Source organism: Lissotriton helveticus, chromosome 3_1, assembly GCF_964261635.1.
Source record: "Lissotriton helveticus chromosome 3_1, aLisHel1.1, whole genome shotgun sequence".
In the NCBI taxonomy this organism is placed as follows: Eukaryota; Metazoa; Chordata; class Amphibia; order Caudata; family Salamandridae; genus Lissotriton; species Lissotriton helveticus.
The window spans coordinates 1,553,221,087-1,553,237,105 of record NC_136061.1 but is presented as its reverse complement, the minus strand read 5'-3'; the positions used below and the strand labels follow the sequence as shown (position 1 = coordinate 1,553,237,105).

At 43.5% G+C, this 16,019-nt stretch overlaps 1 protein-coding gene across 2 annotated transcripts in view; it reads left to right on the top strand.

The window, feature by feature from the left end:
* Positions 1-7,269: 7,269 nt before the first annotated feature.
* DIXDC1 (DIX domain containing 1) overlaps positions 7,270-16,019 on the top strand; it is a 422,480-nt gene continuing 413,730 nt past the window's right edge. For both annotated transcript variants that reach the window (XM_078682305.1, XM_078682303.1), the window contains exon 1: positions 7,270-7,443. The gene's annotated coding sequence lies outside the window, so the exon portion shown is untranslated. The remainder of the gene's footprint in view (positions 7,444-16,019) is intronic.

The following is a 16,019-nucleotide window of genomic DNA, read 5'->3' as shown; positions in this document are numbered from 1 at the left end:
TGCTCAGACTTTGCTCCCTAAGAATTGGTTTAGCATTCTGAGCAAAGATTAATTTACTTTTATCCATTTGGGCTTTCCAGGTAAAGTTTGAATCCAAAGTCACCCCCAGGTATAAAAAATGGGGGACTGATTCCAATTTTTCACCATTTAATGTTAAACAGCCCTTATCTGGTTTTATCGGATTTAGGGCCATACATTTGGTCTTCTTCCCATTGATTTCCAACCCCTTTTGGCTACAATATTCATTAAAAGTATCTAATAATGTCTGTAAGCCATTTTTCGTTTGGGAAATCAAAATGGTATCATCAGCAAATAGTAGCGATGTCACCTTTTCGCCGTTCAATTTAGGAGAGTCATTTTTGCATCTCTCTAAAAAGGAGGGAATATCATTTACGAAGAGGGAGAAGAGCGTAGGAGCCAGGACGCAGCCCTGGCGGACTCCACGCTCGATGGGTATCTTTTGAGTTAGTTCACCATTTGGGCCCCATCTAATTCTCGCGAAATTCCCTACATGCAGCTCTTTAATCTGAGTGACAAGATTATTTGGCATGCCTGCTGCACTCAAAGTTTTCCATAAGAGATTGCGAGGCACCAGATCAAATGCTGCCCTTAAATCAACAAAGGCAACATATAAATGACACCTTTTAATCACCACGTACTTCCAATAGAGGCAGCAGAATCTAAAAATCTGGCCTATTGTGCTGACTTTAGATCTGAATCCAGCTTGGAATTTGGTCAGAATTGTATTTTCATCTAGCCAATTACTCACGCGTAATAAAATATGTCGTGAGTACATTTTCTGTAAGATATCCATTAAACTTATTGGCCGATAATTACATGGGTCCATCCTATCTCCTTTTTTAAAGATTAAAACAATTTCCGCTCCCTTCCAACTTTCAGGAAATTCTAAAGTGCAAGAAAATGTATTGCACAAATAATTAATATAGGGTACCCATACTCCTAAGTCATGCTTGTATAAATCCCCCGGGATCTTATCCAAGCCTGGGGCTTTTCCTGATTTAATTTGGGTTATTGCCAGCTCTGTTTCGCCTAAAGTAAAAACCAGCTGGTCTACTGGAGATTCGTAGTTTGCCACATCCGTGTCCATATTTGGGTCATCGTATTTTTTGTATAAATTCGTATAATGAGTGACCCAAGATTGCTCGTCCAAAAAAACGTCCTTGACCACCCTACCTACGTGATTCCCGTTTGCGACCAGCCTCCAGAAAGCCACATTATCGCGCGATCTGGCGGCTAGCAACAAATCGGCCCATTTGTCTTCCTCCCATGCCATCTTTGAGGCCCTTTGAACAGCTTTATAATTATTCCTTGCTTTTTTTACATCTAATGGAGATTTGGCCTTAATTGCGATTAATAATTCCCTCTTTAACTCTCTACAGGATCTGTCATACCATGGCTTACTATGGGACAGATTCTGGATCTTCTGTTGGGTTTTTTTGGGCATTTTGGTAACTAGTAATCGTAAATCAGCAAAAAAATGTTGGTGTATTGGCAGGAATGAAGTTTTGGTTTCATCCTCACTCATTGCCGCTAAATAGGGTCCAAAGGTCCCAGCCAGAAGTGAATATATTTCACTAAGGATGTCACTGTGGTCCAGTATGAATGGCCATTTCAGAGATCTTCTGTTGTTACTAATATGGATCTCAGGGTTATTAACGCCACTTTCCTCAGTTGTACATTGCTCAACCATATTATTAAAAAGTAAGACATCTAACGTCAACTTTAGGGGGAAATGATCACTTTCAAACCGTTCCATTACTTCAAGGTCCAGGAGATTTGGCCAGAGAGGAATAGAAGCAATAACAAAATCTAAGTTACTTTTATAGTTATTCCTGGTAAATGTTGGTTTCTTAGAGCTATCGGATGGTAACCTTCCATTGCAAGCCCTAAGAGAGTGTTCCGTACATAAACTAATCAGTTGTAGTCCCAATGTTGAGCATTTAACCGATTTAACATTCTCCAAAATAGAGATTTTGTTTGCCTGGTCTTCCTCATCAAAGATTTCGCTAAGACCCGAAACTGGTTCAAAATTACAATTTAAATCGCCAGCCAGGATAACGAAATCATCCCTGGAATCTAATCTATTCAAGAAGCAATCTAATTTTGCAATAGTTGGCGATTCTCCAGAAGAAGGTAAAGGCCTGTTATAGACATTTACAAGAAATAAGTTCTTCCCGTTACATACTGTAGCTTTTAAAGCTAATATGTCTACAGAATTTGTGGGTATCTCCTCAATTTTTACCTTTAAGTTTATTTTCACCCATATCAAAAGACCCCCTGACGGCCTTCCACTTCTAGAGGGTGTCGCGCCAATTCCATAGGTCTTGTAACCCACCCTATGGGGCGTCTCCACTGCCCATGTTTCCTGAAAGAAACAGAGGTCGAAAGACTCTATAAAGTTTGCCCACTCCGGATCCCTCAAATTTTTTGCAACTCCAGCTATATTCCAACAGACCATTTTGATCGACTTCTTAGGAGTTAGTGGCCTCTCAGAAAGAGCCCTAGGCATCTCTTCATAGTTAGTGGGAAGCACAGGTTGAATTACCAAGGTAGGTACTTCTACTGTTGGGTTGTTACTCAAGATGGTTGTGGGTAATACCTGCTCTTCTAGAATATTTACATCATGGAATACATTTACATCGTGAAGTACAGTTTTATCCAAACAAGAAGACACAGTATTAACCAGTACGTCAGGCATATTAACAATGCCCACATCACCAAAAAACGTTGTATCTGGCCCCTCATCCCCCCGAATCAAATAGCATCAATCGCAATCATCTAAGCCGCTAAAGATGTCAAACCTATTAAAGGTTTCTAGAGGGGTGAAGGGTTTTAGGTGATCCGTCCTTCCTTTCTGGGGATTGTATGCGCTAGCCATTGCGTAATTCCATCCCATAGAGTCTGGGGCTTCCACAGGGTAAGGTGCATAACGCATATTGTTAGCATTCTGTAGTGAAGAGGAATACAGAGCATATTGATTGCTCCCAGCATTCTGTACACTAAAATGGTTATTTGACTGAGTTTGAAGTGTATGCTGTAAGGGATGGTACTGGGGCGGGTGGTGCTGAGATGGAAACACCACTGACCTAGGGTAAAAGTATGTTAGTGGTTTAGGGATTATTGTATTATTGGAGCTTCCTGTCTGCCAATTCAATATGAATTGGACAGCATTAGGGTCTCTAAAATTCACCACCACTATGTCACCTTCAATGTCTTTGGTTCTGCCCCCCAACCATTGGAGACGACGAACGTGGGCAATTTCACCATTAATATGATTTGCAATTGGCCTATAAATACTCAGCCAATGCATAATCTTATTTTTTAATTGGGCGAAACCCTCCCTCTTATTGTGACCAAGCACAGGCACCCCTGTTAGAACTACCACATAGGGTACAGCCTCTGGTGGAAGTTCGGGCAGAGGAGTCCTTCTAGGCTTCCCCCAGGTATGTCTGTTTTCCCCCACCTCCCTTGTTGGTTTCCCCAAAAGTATATTAGATGTGTTACCATGGGTTTTGTTTGTAACATTTAAAAGTTGTTGGTTAGCAATTTTTTGTTGTGGAGGTTTAGGAGGTGGGTGTTGTTGGACAGTCGCTATCACCGTATTCCCCATAGGTTTGAAGGTAGGTGCAGTTGAGGGAGGAATAGGTATGGGATTTGGAATAAGTTTGGGTTTTTGAGCTGGAATTAGTGTGTTTTGTAATACGTTGTTTGAAGTTGTATTAACTACGTCGTTTGGACCGGAGTCAATTACAACGTCCTTACTTCCTAGTGCATGCTCAATTTTACACAACCTACATTCCACTTCCATCAACCTCTCCAAAATACTTGCAGAGTAAGATTTAATTAAACTCTCTATATCAAATAGTGTCACAGAACCCTTGATCTCAGTTGGTACGGTGACAACCCCACTAGTGTCCATACTGTCCTCCTTGTCTGTCAGCAGATTTGACTGGGTTGAGGATGAAGGTAATATAGGGATCTCCTCGGATTCTACTTGTAGAGTACAGGATTCCTTCACAACGTTAATCGCCTTTTTGCCAAAATCACGACAACTCAACTTAGGTTGTAACGGGTCCCCCCTTTTCCGCTGTTTTTTAATCGGTGGTGGTCCATAGATTTTTTGCGAGGGTATCTGTTTTGTAGCCCTATTGCGGAGTATTTTCACTGGTAGCAGAACATCTCCCTTCAGTGTACTTGGACTGTTTACTTGAGAAGTAGAGGATAACCCGTTCGTGTCTACCTTGGATAACATATTTGGTGTGAGCACAACCACATTTGCTTCCAAGGGCTGGTTATCTGGTAAATTAATCGACTCATTAGGTATTAATTCAATGTCAGTGTCGGTCAAACCAGTGACGGGAGATAATGACAATAAAACTGACCCATTTTTTATACTTTCCACGGAACGGCGTCGGTCCGCCCGCCGCTCCGCCAAGATGATCTCTCTTGCAATATCAGGGGATGATTTGGAAAAGTAATTATCCAAGGTTCCATTTAACAACACACCCTGTTTGTCAAACGTAGGCTGGTCTATGTTTAAAGAAGACATTTACAAAACAGAATTTGACGAAGCAAAAAGGTCAAGGCAGTAGTGGGCAATGGCAGAGCAATCAGTACCTGTAGTACAAGGAGATGTGCCCAGTCCAGTTTCCTCGGTTCTCGGAGGGTCTCAGAGGGTCCGCCCTTAGTCCGGGCTTTGTCCCGGGATTTGTCCCGCACACGCGTTCCGCTCACGCGTTGTTTCAGCAGTTCTTACACGGAACGTTAATTAGGGGGCGGAGACACGGGAAGAGGCGGCAGGTGTGCCAGGTGACTCACGCACAGCCTGGTGGGCCTCGCAGTCCCGTCCTCCGTGAAGCAACCTCTTCCCCTAACGCAGTTTCACCTCAACAGCAGGGTCCAAAGGTGGCAGGCAAACACAAAAGTCCAGCTCCTCTCAGCGAGCGGCACCCATCTAAACACTTAAATTGACCAGGTATCGTTTACTGAACTAACTATAACTTGAGCCCCGCCATGCACTGCTTATTATATCACATATATAAATCACCTATGACACGTTATATAACATCATTGATGACATCCCAAATGACATTGCTGATAACGCCATAGTCGTATACAGCATAGAGTTACTAACTGTATACATATTGGTGCATAGCGCCTAAACACTCTCCCTCTGTCAGCCCGTCAGGCCCCTTCAGAACCCCTCTTATGGAAAAAATAAAAACCTGGATGTGCAGACTGAGCAGATTCAACTGGAGCTGATGCATATGCGACCTGTGGGAGCTGGACTTTCAGCCCTTTGTTTTGAATTAGCTATGCGCTCTATAAGTCCCACTATTATAATTCTTATTAGCATGGAAATATAAGCCTTGGAGGAAAATGTGGTTGTGCATGTTGAAAGTTATATGGTACACTGATTAAAAAGTGCTGAAGTTTGGGGTGGATGAAGCACTCATTTTTAAATTGCAAGCAGAGACAGGGGTGGCAATGTGGTGTTAGTGGCAGTCAAAAGAAGGGACAACATGGAGGGAACAAGGAAGGAGCCTCATGAATGGAGCCGTCTTTCCATAATAGTTAATATTGCACTTTGGAAATCCAGAGCTCCAATTATGAGGGTAAAGGGGGAGCCCTCACAACGTCATTCAGAAGGAAGCAGGGCGGGAGTGTTTTTGTGCTACAGTGGCACTTGAACTAGGGGTGTGACAGGTGCAGCTGCACCCACAGACGACTTGAATGCAGATCTACAGAATAGTAAGGCTTTTTAAAGTGTATCTTTTACGCAAGGTGCACAAGTATCAAAAGAGAAAAAGCAACTGTTCCACCAAACATCTGCTTATTTTGTCATATAGATCTGTGTTTACATTTATGTTTCTGTATAGTGACCTCATTACACTTGTGCCTGACTTCATGAAAGGAGATTGGAAGAGGCTAAGGCTATGTGTTTACAAGGGATCATTTTAGACATGAAAAAGTGCTGCATATTTTTAAATACATTTGAAACTATTTGACCAGCACTGGAAGTAAAGTGGAGGTAATTTTCATCTCTTAACAAAAGATTGTTAGTAGTGGCAAAGAAAATTAAAACAAATTATCTTTACTTAGAAGAACTCAAGGTAAACAAAACGTTTAAATCCCATTGTAGCATTAGAAGTTGTCATCCCCCTGCGTTTTGATTTCACTGGCCAGCAGCCACACTCCTGAAATTATTCTGCTGTATTGTGGAGCAAATAGGTGAGGGAAGGTGGTAGGAATTGTGAGGGAAATCAAAGGGTGATTGTCCGAGGAACCCGGGTGTGGGACAGTTTGAAACCATTGTATTGCATTATATTGTATTGTAGCTTCAAGAGTGTTTGGGGTGTTACATTCCCCTAATAGATGTATTTTTTAGTAAATAGTTGGGAGCAGGTGCTTTCAGTAGGATATGGTGAGGTGTCTGCTGGATTTTCCATAGGAGATATATATATATATATATACACACACACACACACACACACACACACATACATACATATACACACATATACACACCCACAAACTCTCTCTCCTCTCTGTTTTGAAGTTCTTAAAAAATGTTGGTTATTTCACAAAATATTTTGTTTTCAATACCACTAACAGTCCCCACTGCTTTCCCTCCCCAGTGCCCCTTAGGCCCCTCTCATGCCCCCTCCTTGCCCTATTATGTATTATAGCATGATATGCCAACGTGATTATTGGGAAATCTGAAGCTCACCCCCCCCCCCCCCCCCAATCTTACTGACCAAGCTCCGCCCCTGTAATATAGCGCTTGCTACCCTCATGTAGGGCGCTAAAGCGCTTCTACCCTCCTTTGGAGAGCTCTTAAGGCAGTCCAAATAGGGCCTCTAAGAATTGGGGTCTTGGACCCCGCAACTCTAAAGCCTTCGGGCTTCTGTTCCAGCACCTGACATCTTTACTATTTGAACGTCATATCCATCGGGGGAGGCACCTTCTTTTAGCTGAAATGGCGCAGGTGGCAGATTAAGTGGCACGTGCCGAATTATGCGGCCCACGATGCTCCAACACTCGAGATCGAACGTGTCTTCAAGTGGGATCTTAGAATTCAAACGAAGAGCCTTTAGAAACACCGGAAGTGTTTGTCTATCGAGTTAAACATCTGTCGGCCTCCTCTCGTATCGTGCCTGGAAGCAGAAGTAAGTGCTCAGGAGGAAGTTGAGTGCAGAGGAAGTCCTTGAGGTAGGAACGTAACTTCAAGACAGAAATGACCCGGTGAGCAGGAACAAAGGCAGCGGTCCCAGGGCAGGATTTCTGATCACATGCATACGACAAAGCGCCTCAAAGTCGTCCACTAGGACTCAGGAGAGAGAGAGAGAGAGACACAATAATACGGTGCGGTTGGACTGACTGTTCGTCTTCAGAAATCCGTCCGGACTCGAAGCACTACAGGTAAGACCACAGCCTATGGCCGTAAAGAATGTTTGCGCAGTCTGTGTTTGTTCCTAAGAAAAGTAAATGCGTTCCCTCTCATAAACTGCACACACGTACGAAATAAATCACCATCTAAAAGCAGGAGGGGTTGATGAAGGTGATAAAGTCTGTTTTTAATTAGCTCTGCAGCTACTGGGTGGACTGTATTGTATTGTAATTGCATTTATATAGCGCTTACGACCCCTGAGGAGGCGTTGAAGCGCTTTTTCGGCGAGTAGCAACCCATAAAGAATTAGTGGTGAATTAGTATAGAGAAATATGAAATTCATTTGGGAGTGATTCTCATAGCACATCTTTATCAAGGATATTGTCCACACTCGTCACCGAGAGATACAGACTCCGGCCTTCTTTCCTCAGGGATCCGATCCCCGGCCTGGAGAAGAGCTGCCCTGGCCTGTTCCAGGGAGTTTTACAATCTTAATCTGCACCTTCCATATCTGCTGCCCTGCAGCTTGGCAGGCAGAGGTATCGGTTTTAAACAAAGGAGGCTGGTGAGGCCTCTGGCTCTAGCCCCTCCCCCATGCACACACTGCATTGAGGATGGTGGTTGGTGGTGAAGGTGTGCAAGCAAACACAAGCAGAGGGAAGTCTGTCTCTGATCACCTGTAAATACAAGTGTGGTCGGTGGAGGTTGCTGTCTGTTTGACGCACACAACGTGAAGAAAACTGCAGCGGACATTATCCGACTGAGCTAACTGAGTGAGTGTCCCCTGGAGATTGAGCGCTGGGCTTTTACCAAGTGTTGGGGAATAACTCCTTGAAGAGAGAGCTTCTAGTATGTTTTTAAGTGAACGGATGATGGTTCCTCGGCGGGAGAGGTCTGTGTGTTGGAGATCGAATGGTGGGATCTTACTAGATCTTACCAGATCCATGTGAACCGCATCAGATGAGGGGTGCATTGACATCGAGCCATGAGTGTTCTTGCAGAGAAGGGCTTCACAGCGCTTGAGGTCTGGATGGCCTTCTTGGCTGATGCCTATGAGAGCTCGGAGGATAGTGATGAGGCCGCGGTTGAAAGTGACTTGAAGGCTGTCCGCCTGGAGCATTGTTTAGTGGAATCGTAACCTACCATCTACGTGGAGCATTTGTCAAAGCTTCTGTAGACAGAGCATATTTGAATGCAATTATTATTACTGGATATAAATGGATGCTCATTTATCAGGCATGGGAGGATGAAAGGCTGAGTCAACTAACTTAGTATGCAGATTACAAACAGTTCTCTGGAGTGAGCACTCATCTTGCTGAGCTATCTTTCAACTGAATGGAAGTAGGTAGTGGCTGATTTAATCGTGTCCTGCTAGTTTGAACTTGTCTGTCTTTTCTGTTTCTTGTCTTGTAGGCAGCTTTAGCTGGTGTGATGTGAGTGGGCATAGAGTCTTGAATTGAGTGAAGCCACCTTGGGACTTGGTCTTGCTCAATCACTTCTCTTTCAGTGGCTGGAGGGTTTGTTTTCTCTGAGATCAGGTTTGTTGTCTCTGGATTCTTTAGAGTACCGGTGTGTGGAAGACTTTGGGTGTTGGAGGAAGTTGTCAGTGGTTCAGTGAATTCAAAGTTGCTTTCAGGGGTTGCCGGGCAGGTGGTAGCGTGTAGTGATATTGATGGCACCGAGGGATTTGGGGCTTAGGGTGGTGATTTCTTCCTAGAGAACGCACGAAGAGCTCCTGGAAAGCACAAGAAGCATGTCTGTCATATTTGTTGATAATTTAAGAGGGAGAAGGTGTGTCCAGTCTATAGTGATCAAAGTGTGTATATCATGTGATCGTCTGTCAGGCCGAAGGGATTAGACCCCTAGTGTTGTTGTTGATGTGGGTGGATTCAGGGATTTGGAATTTGATTGACCAAGGTGTTTTTCATAGTCTTTGTGGTTTCCTCTGCAGGGATGTTCAGATATATGGTGGACTGACAATGTGATGATGAGATCAGATATTTTCTCAGTGAAGTCTTTTCTGGGCCTTGAAGGTCTATATATCTGGTTGAAAGCGGCTATCCTAGAGGCGGAAAGTGGCTAAAGAAAGGTGGGGAGCGCCATTGGTTTAAGTGTGCAGTGCACTGCGGGAGATGGGTAAGTGCTTAATTTGTCCACCAACACTTATTTTTGAGAAGCGCACTTAATTTTCATCATCAGACTTGAACCGAGAAAAAATGGAACATCAAATTAAAGGGACAAAGAAGGAGGAAATTAAAGGAAAGCTGTGACAAATAGTGAACACAAGGATAAAGAACTTGCAAGAGTGAGATGAACAGATAGGCGGTGTATGCTGGTGGAATAGGGAGGCATGAGGTTGAGTCAAAACTAGCCCGCAGTGATATTCGGAAGCTCACGGCATTCACCAGCATGGGCAGTGGACTCATAAGAAACACGAGGGCCCCTGCAATGCTGTTTTTTTGTTGTGTTTTTTTAAAGTTAGGCACTGGGTGGTGTACAATGTGAGGAGGACTTGAGGGTTGCAGAGGTATGGAATCCTGTGGCTTATTCGGAGAAGGCTGCACTAGGATGTGGGGATTCCAATCTCCGTGATGAAGATAGCGCTGAAGCGATCTCTGCAGGATGGAGCATTGGGTGTATGTTGTGAGCTTGAGTTGTAGTAGATGCTCTGCTGTTGTTTTATGAGTAATGATGGTTGATCTTATATCCCATTGTTAGTAGTGATATTCCTTTTATTCTGATGCTGGACTTGTGTATGAACCAGCCGGATTCTGGCAGCTATTTCTGAGCCAATCCCAAGACTCTCCCCGGAAGTGACCTGATGTCCTGTGGTGACACATGGGCACATTAGCGGGTTCACACAGTTTCATTTCACTTCATCAGGAGGAGTTGCAGTGTGCAGGTGGACAGAGCCCTGTTGTAAATGGTTCATTTCAAGGACAGTCACTAATATATTTTGTCAGAGTTGAGTGTCCTGCTGGTAGTAGTTAGAGGACAAAAATGAATAAGCAGGGATGAATCTCTGACTGCTGAGGTCCTTTAGTACTGGGATGTTAAAGCACTGAGAAAGCATTAGTCGAAGAGGCTCACACTGCTGGACCTTTCTACTATTGAGAAGGCACTGCCAGGAAAGTTGACACTATCGTGAATCCTAAAGCATTGAGGATGAATTATTAGGAGATTGGTGCCCACCAGGATCCTCCATCACTGAGAAGGCACTGCAGAAGGAAGAGTATACTGCTAGGGGAAACAGCATTTACAACGCTGCCATTACATCACGTTCCTATTACAACGTGGTCGTTACAACGACCGCGTTGTTAGAACGCGATGGCTTTACATCGCATGTCATTAGATCGACTTGCTGTAGGGGGCGCTCTAACCTAAGGAATAGTATAATTTACTATTCCTACACCTTCCCTACTGTTGCGTAGGCTGGAGTTGGAATTGTAAATGATACTATTCCTAAATCCAGCGCAACCCCCTTCTGCAAGTCGATCTAATGACTTGTGAGGTAAAGGTATGGCGTTCTAACGTCGCGGTCGTTGTAACGACCGCTTTGTAATAGAACGAGATGTACTAGCATGCAATGTAACAGGCTATATATATTCATACTGCTAAAGGCCTTCATCCCTAAAGTCCCCGCAGTGCAGGAGCATTGATGGATTCATGACTTTATTGTGCCTCAGAATGGCTACAGACTTGGGTAGTGAATCAGAGATACACTCTGATGAAATTTCATATAGCATAATTTAGTGTAAATTTCTGCATTTTGCTTCTCACGCAAAATGCCTGAAATTAGGCCAATGTCGCATATTCGAAATGTCTTTCAGGTAAAATTCCTATTGCAGGAGCACAGGAACAAAATGAACGAACATAGCACGAGTGGCTAATGTTCACGCCACATGCGAATTTGTGGGGTTTTGTTAGTGCAAAATACATTCTCACAATCCAAACAGAAATTAGGGCACATTTAGCTAGAAAAAATGACGGAAAATAATTTACTGGTATTTGGCGCAATTTCACTTAATTTTTTGGGGCATTTTGAATAATTGCCAGAAAGGAAATTAAGCAAATGGCACCCAGATCTATCTGGAACCTCAGTCTAGTTACAACTGAACACCTCTGACTCTTGTGGGATCCAACATCAATACAGCAGAGTACCTCATTCACTGGATGCATAACAGAACCCCAGCATGATTAAAGCTGATATTTAGTGCTGGCTAGAAGTCCAGTCAATAACAACTTATTCCTGCATGGTGCTTGAGACTGTAGTTTTTATCATTGAAAGGGCTGTAGCGTTACTGTTACCCACAAGAATCATACTAACTTTATCGACCCCTGAAGGATGAAAGGCTGAGTTATGCTTCTTTGAACACAATTGTGATCCGCAGGTCAAATAAAAGTCAGAACTTGCTTTTCTAAAGGGCGAGCCTAGCCCCGGAGTTGTCAGAGCGCTCTACCTAGTGCAAAAGGATGCATGCCGTACATGATGGGAGCAGGACATGTCTAATTACAATTTAAATAAAACATTGTAGTGAGCTATACAAGTGAAGCATTTTCAAACAGAGGGAAGGATAGAAGAGAAAAGAAATGTCATTAGCAAAGTAAGATGACGGTGAAGTGGTAGGTTTTGAGATTTTTCCTGAATTGCAACAGTGATGGTGACAGTCTGAAGTGCAAAAGGCGTAATCCCATAGCGTATGAATTTATACTGAAAAAAACTGTTGATGCTGTCAAAAATAAAATCCCACACACCGGGAAGCCAAAAGTCCAAATTTTGTATAATATAAGATAGCAAGCAACACAGCAAAAGAATGAAACTAAGGCGCTCGACCTCGGACCTGGGGAACTTGGTTCGAGTCTCGGTAACGACGCCAAAAAACCCCTGTGATTCTGGGCAAATCACTTAATCTCCCCGTGCCTAAAATGAAAGTGTGTCCTCATGTAACTAACGTAACTGGTGCTATGTAAAGCGCTCTGATAACTGATTCGGTTCGGTTCGCGCTATATAAAACTCTGCAAAATAAAAAAAAAACTGCAGAGTTCTGTTCCTATGACAATGACATCATAAGTAGTACATTCAAAAGACAAGGCCATAGAGTTAAACTAAGACTATTACAAATTGTCATTTCAACTGACCAAGGCTCTCTCTAGAAATGGTCAGTAGGAGCATAAAAGCTCAAATGCATAGAATGCTAGACCAGTGTATATATGCTTTTTCTCAACACATGTCAATGGCGCTAAAACATGACAGAAACTGGGTACTTTCAGCAAAAACCTTTCTAATGAGCAGGTGTCCCGATCTTCTCCCGGAGGAAGTACAGAATGTCCTTAAGAAGAAGATGTAAGTCCTAAATATCATACTAGGCTAGTTATTCTCCTAAAACCCTGCTTTCACTTGGCTGGTTCAAAAGCAAAGTTGAACTTGTCGGTAACGTGCCAATGTACAACCTTAAGTAACATGGCTTCCTGGCTTACTTGAACCTTGAAAATGTTCAAGCTTATTCAAAACCACTCAACGCTCCAAACTACTGCAAAATGACCTGCAAATGTGATTGGAAAACATTAGTATACTCTTGATTTTAAATGTAAACATTAATACTGTACTGAATAAGGGCCTGATTTAGAGTTTGGTGGACGGGTTAATATCCGCCAAGGTGATAGAGTATTTTAATCTGTCGCCCTGCTGGACATCCTGTGCACCAATTTTAGAGATGTCCTCAGGCCCGATGGACATCTTGCTACACGGACAGGCACAGCCGTCATGGCCGTTCCTGTCAATGTAGGAAAGGTTTTACGGATTGTACCGTCAGCCATGACATTTGGCCGTCAAAGTTTTCAAAAGTCTCTTTTGTTTTTTAAAATCAAACTACCAAAATGGGAGATGTGTGTGAAAAGCAAAAACACTAATAACCCCACCACACTGGGAGTTAACCCCCCCGCCACCTTCAGAGTTTTCTTCTAGAGTGTGGGGGTCATTGCTGATTATTTGTTTTCCTGTCACTCACCATCAGTTTTTTCCTGGCGGTGATGGGCATTGAAAAAAGGAATTACACAATCCACCATAATTAGGACAGATGGTGCGATGTCAGTGTGACTTCGAAGGCATTATTCCGTCACTGAGCCAAGGGGGCTCTGTTGAACAGAATACTTATGGTCTGCCCATCTCTAAATGAGGGGGCGGAACAAGGGTTTGGTGGGCCGGATTCTCCATCACATTTGCAACAGATTACCTTCTCCACCAAACTCTAAATCGAGCCCTAAGAGCACATGACTATGATGCAAACAGGATTTAGGTTTTCATAGCTCATTCGTTCATTGTAGTTCATTTTCATTTCCAGGTATGGTTTGCTGTATGGGTGGAAGTCTCTGGGCTTAGGTGCTACAATAGTCAGGGCCTAATTGTGTTGTGGCACATTCCTCACAAAAGGCTTCACCCAAGAGCCATTGTAGAGGTAAGTATAGAGGAAAATGGAGGATTGTGCCCTCACAGACTCTGAAAGCTGGTTTTGCGTGCGTGGTTTATATTTATTTTTGCGTATGTGAAAGAAGAACAGCTTCTTTCGCACTTTCTAGCTCACACAGGATTTTTAAGTGAAGTGGGAACCAATGCAAATTGTTTAAGATAGGGCAGATGTATTTAAACTTTCTTTGGTTAGTGATAAATTAAGCGGTTGCATGAAAAAGTGTTCTAATTAGAGTCAGAGAACATTCGTGGAGTCCAGCAAGCAGAACGTTATTGCTGTCGGGACGAGGGCCTTGACTGTAGATCAGACATCTGCAGGTGAGATGAATGGCTAAATGTTGTGCAGCAATGAAAGCTGGGCCCAAGCTATGTCTGTCATTTTCTCGATCTAGTCTTTCCAGAATAGAGAGCAGTCCAGCTGCGGTCTGTGCGGTAGGGCGGTGGGGCCGGGGCGGTGGGGGATTCAGAGGGACATAACGAGGGAAAATGAATTATTTATTTAATTTTCCCTCTGCATAATTTGTCGGAATTCCCCTCAACCTGGCCCCACCGCTGTTACCTGTATGGATCACTGCTGGAGCAGTCCATGAGGAAGGCAAGGTGGTAACTATCTAAAAACACATTATTGAGTCACACATAGATAAGGGGCTCAGTGAGTGGTCTATTTATGAGGATACAATCAGTCTTTTTTGGTTGAGTTTGGAATGAACTCTAGGCATCAAGGATTGAATGAGGTTCGGTCAGGATCTGAGTTAATGGATGTCTTTAGCTGATCACACTTTAAGATATAATGACTTCCAATTGGGTGCTATGAGGTATTGATGGATTGGAATGTCTTGGTGATCGAGGAGCGCTCCCAGGGCCCTATTTATGTCTATTGAACAGCATGTGAGCTAGAAGAGAACGATAAGGAACTTCGTATGGGATCCGAATTGGTGCACATCTGCAGGATTCTTCCATGACAAATTGAGTCTCTGAGCCCACTGGCCAGTGGCGGCTCCTCTGCTATGGTGGAGGAGTGTTGCCCCACTGCTCTGCGATCAGTAATTAAAAGAAAACTAAAATGATGATAACCATCGTTATTATCAGTTTAGTTTAGCGTTTCCTGCACTGAAGCGTTGTGATTGGCTAGGGGAGTCAGGAGCCTGGGTGCTTCCTGCTTCCGAGGAGCGAGAGGCGGCGGCAGCGGACTGAGAGGCTGCGGCCGGCCAGTTGACCTGCCTGAAGATAATTGGTATTTTGGTTATTTTTTACATTTACAACCCCACCTTTCCCCCCGTCCCCGCCACCTGCGGCAGGGCCGGACTGGCCATAGCGGGCACCTGGCAATCCCCCGGTGGGCTGCATGGGTGGGGCCGGTTTTGGGCCCCTGGGTGCCGTTTTTGTTACAGGGCCGTTTTTGCAGCAGTTTGAAGATGTACCAAAGAAATAAGCTGGACCATGAATTAAATGTAGTTATGTGTACAGTTGTGAAGCTACCCTTCGACCTAGCTCTCAGGTTTGACAATTCCGAAATTGAGTAGGCCCTGTGAGGGAGAAAGAGAAAAACATTTTAGCTGTCACATAGAATTGGCAGCTTAGTTGACAAAAGCTGTCCAATGCCAAGTGCGAGTATATTTTTTTCTCCAGATTTTGTCCCGGCTTATTAATGTTTGCGGATATGTATTTAGAATTGATAAAATGAAACTACTAGTACCAGAGTGCAAAGTAATTAGCAACAGGACTGTGTGAACTACCCGCACATGGACTAGAACAATCTCTTGTGACGTTTTGCATTACCTCGAAGTGAATTATTATATTTTTCAATATAGTGCACACTACAAATTGAATTGCCTCCTGGCGTTCTAATGTTTTCAGCAGATAATTGAGTGGAGACACAAGGAGACACAAACCGTAAGCAATTTAACCAAGACCACAAAATGCAATTAGATGTGCAATTAATTGACTAGATGATATGTCGCCCCAAGAGACCCCACAAAGAGTCATTAATGCCAACCCGCAGCCTTATATACAGATTGCAAAAGATGGTAGCTTTTTTTAAACTCCCAGGGACGGCGTGAAGGGAGAATCTGTCCTTCTCTAGTGTTATGAAAGCTCCAATACACGCAAAGCAATTCCACATTGCCTTTAAATCCAGCTGTG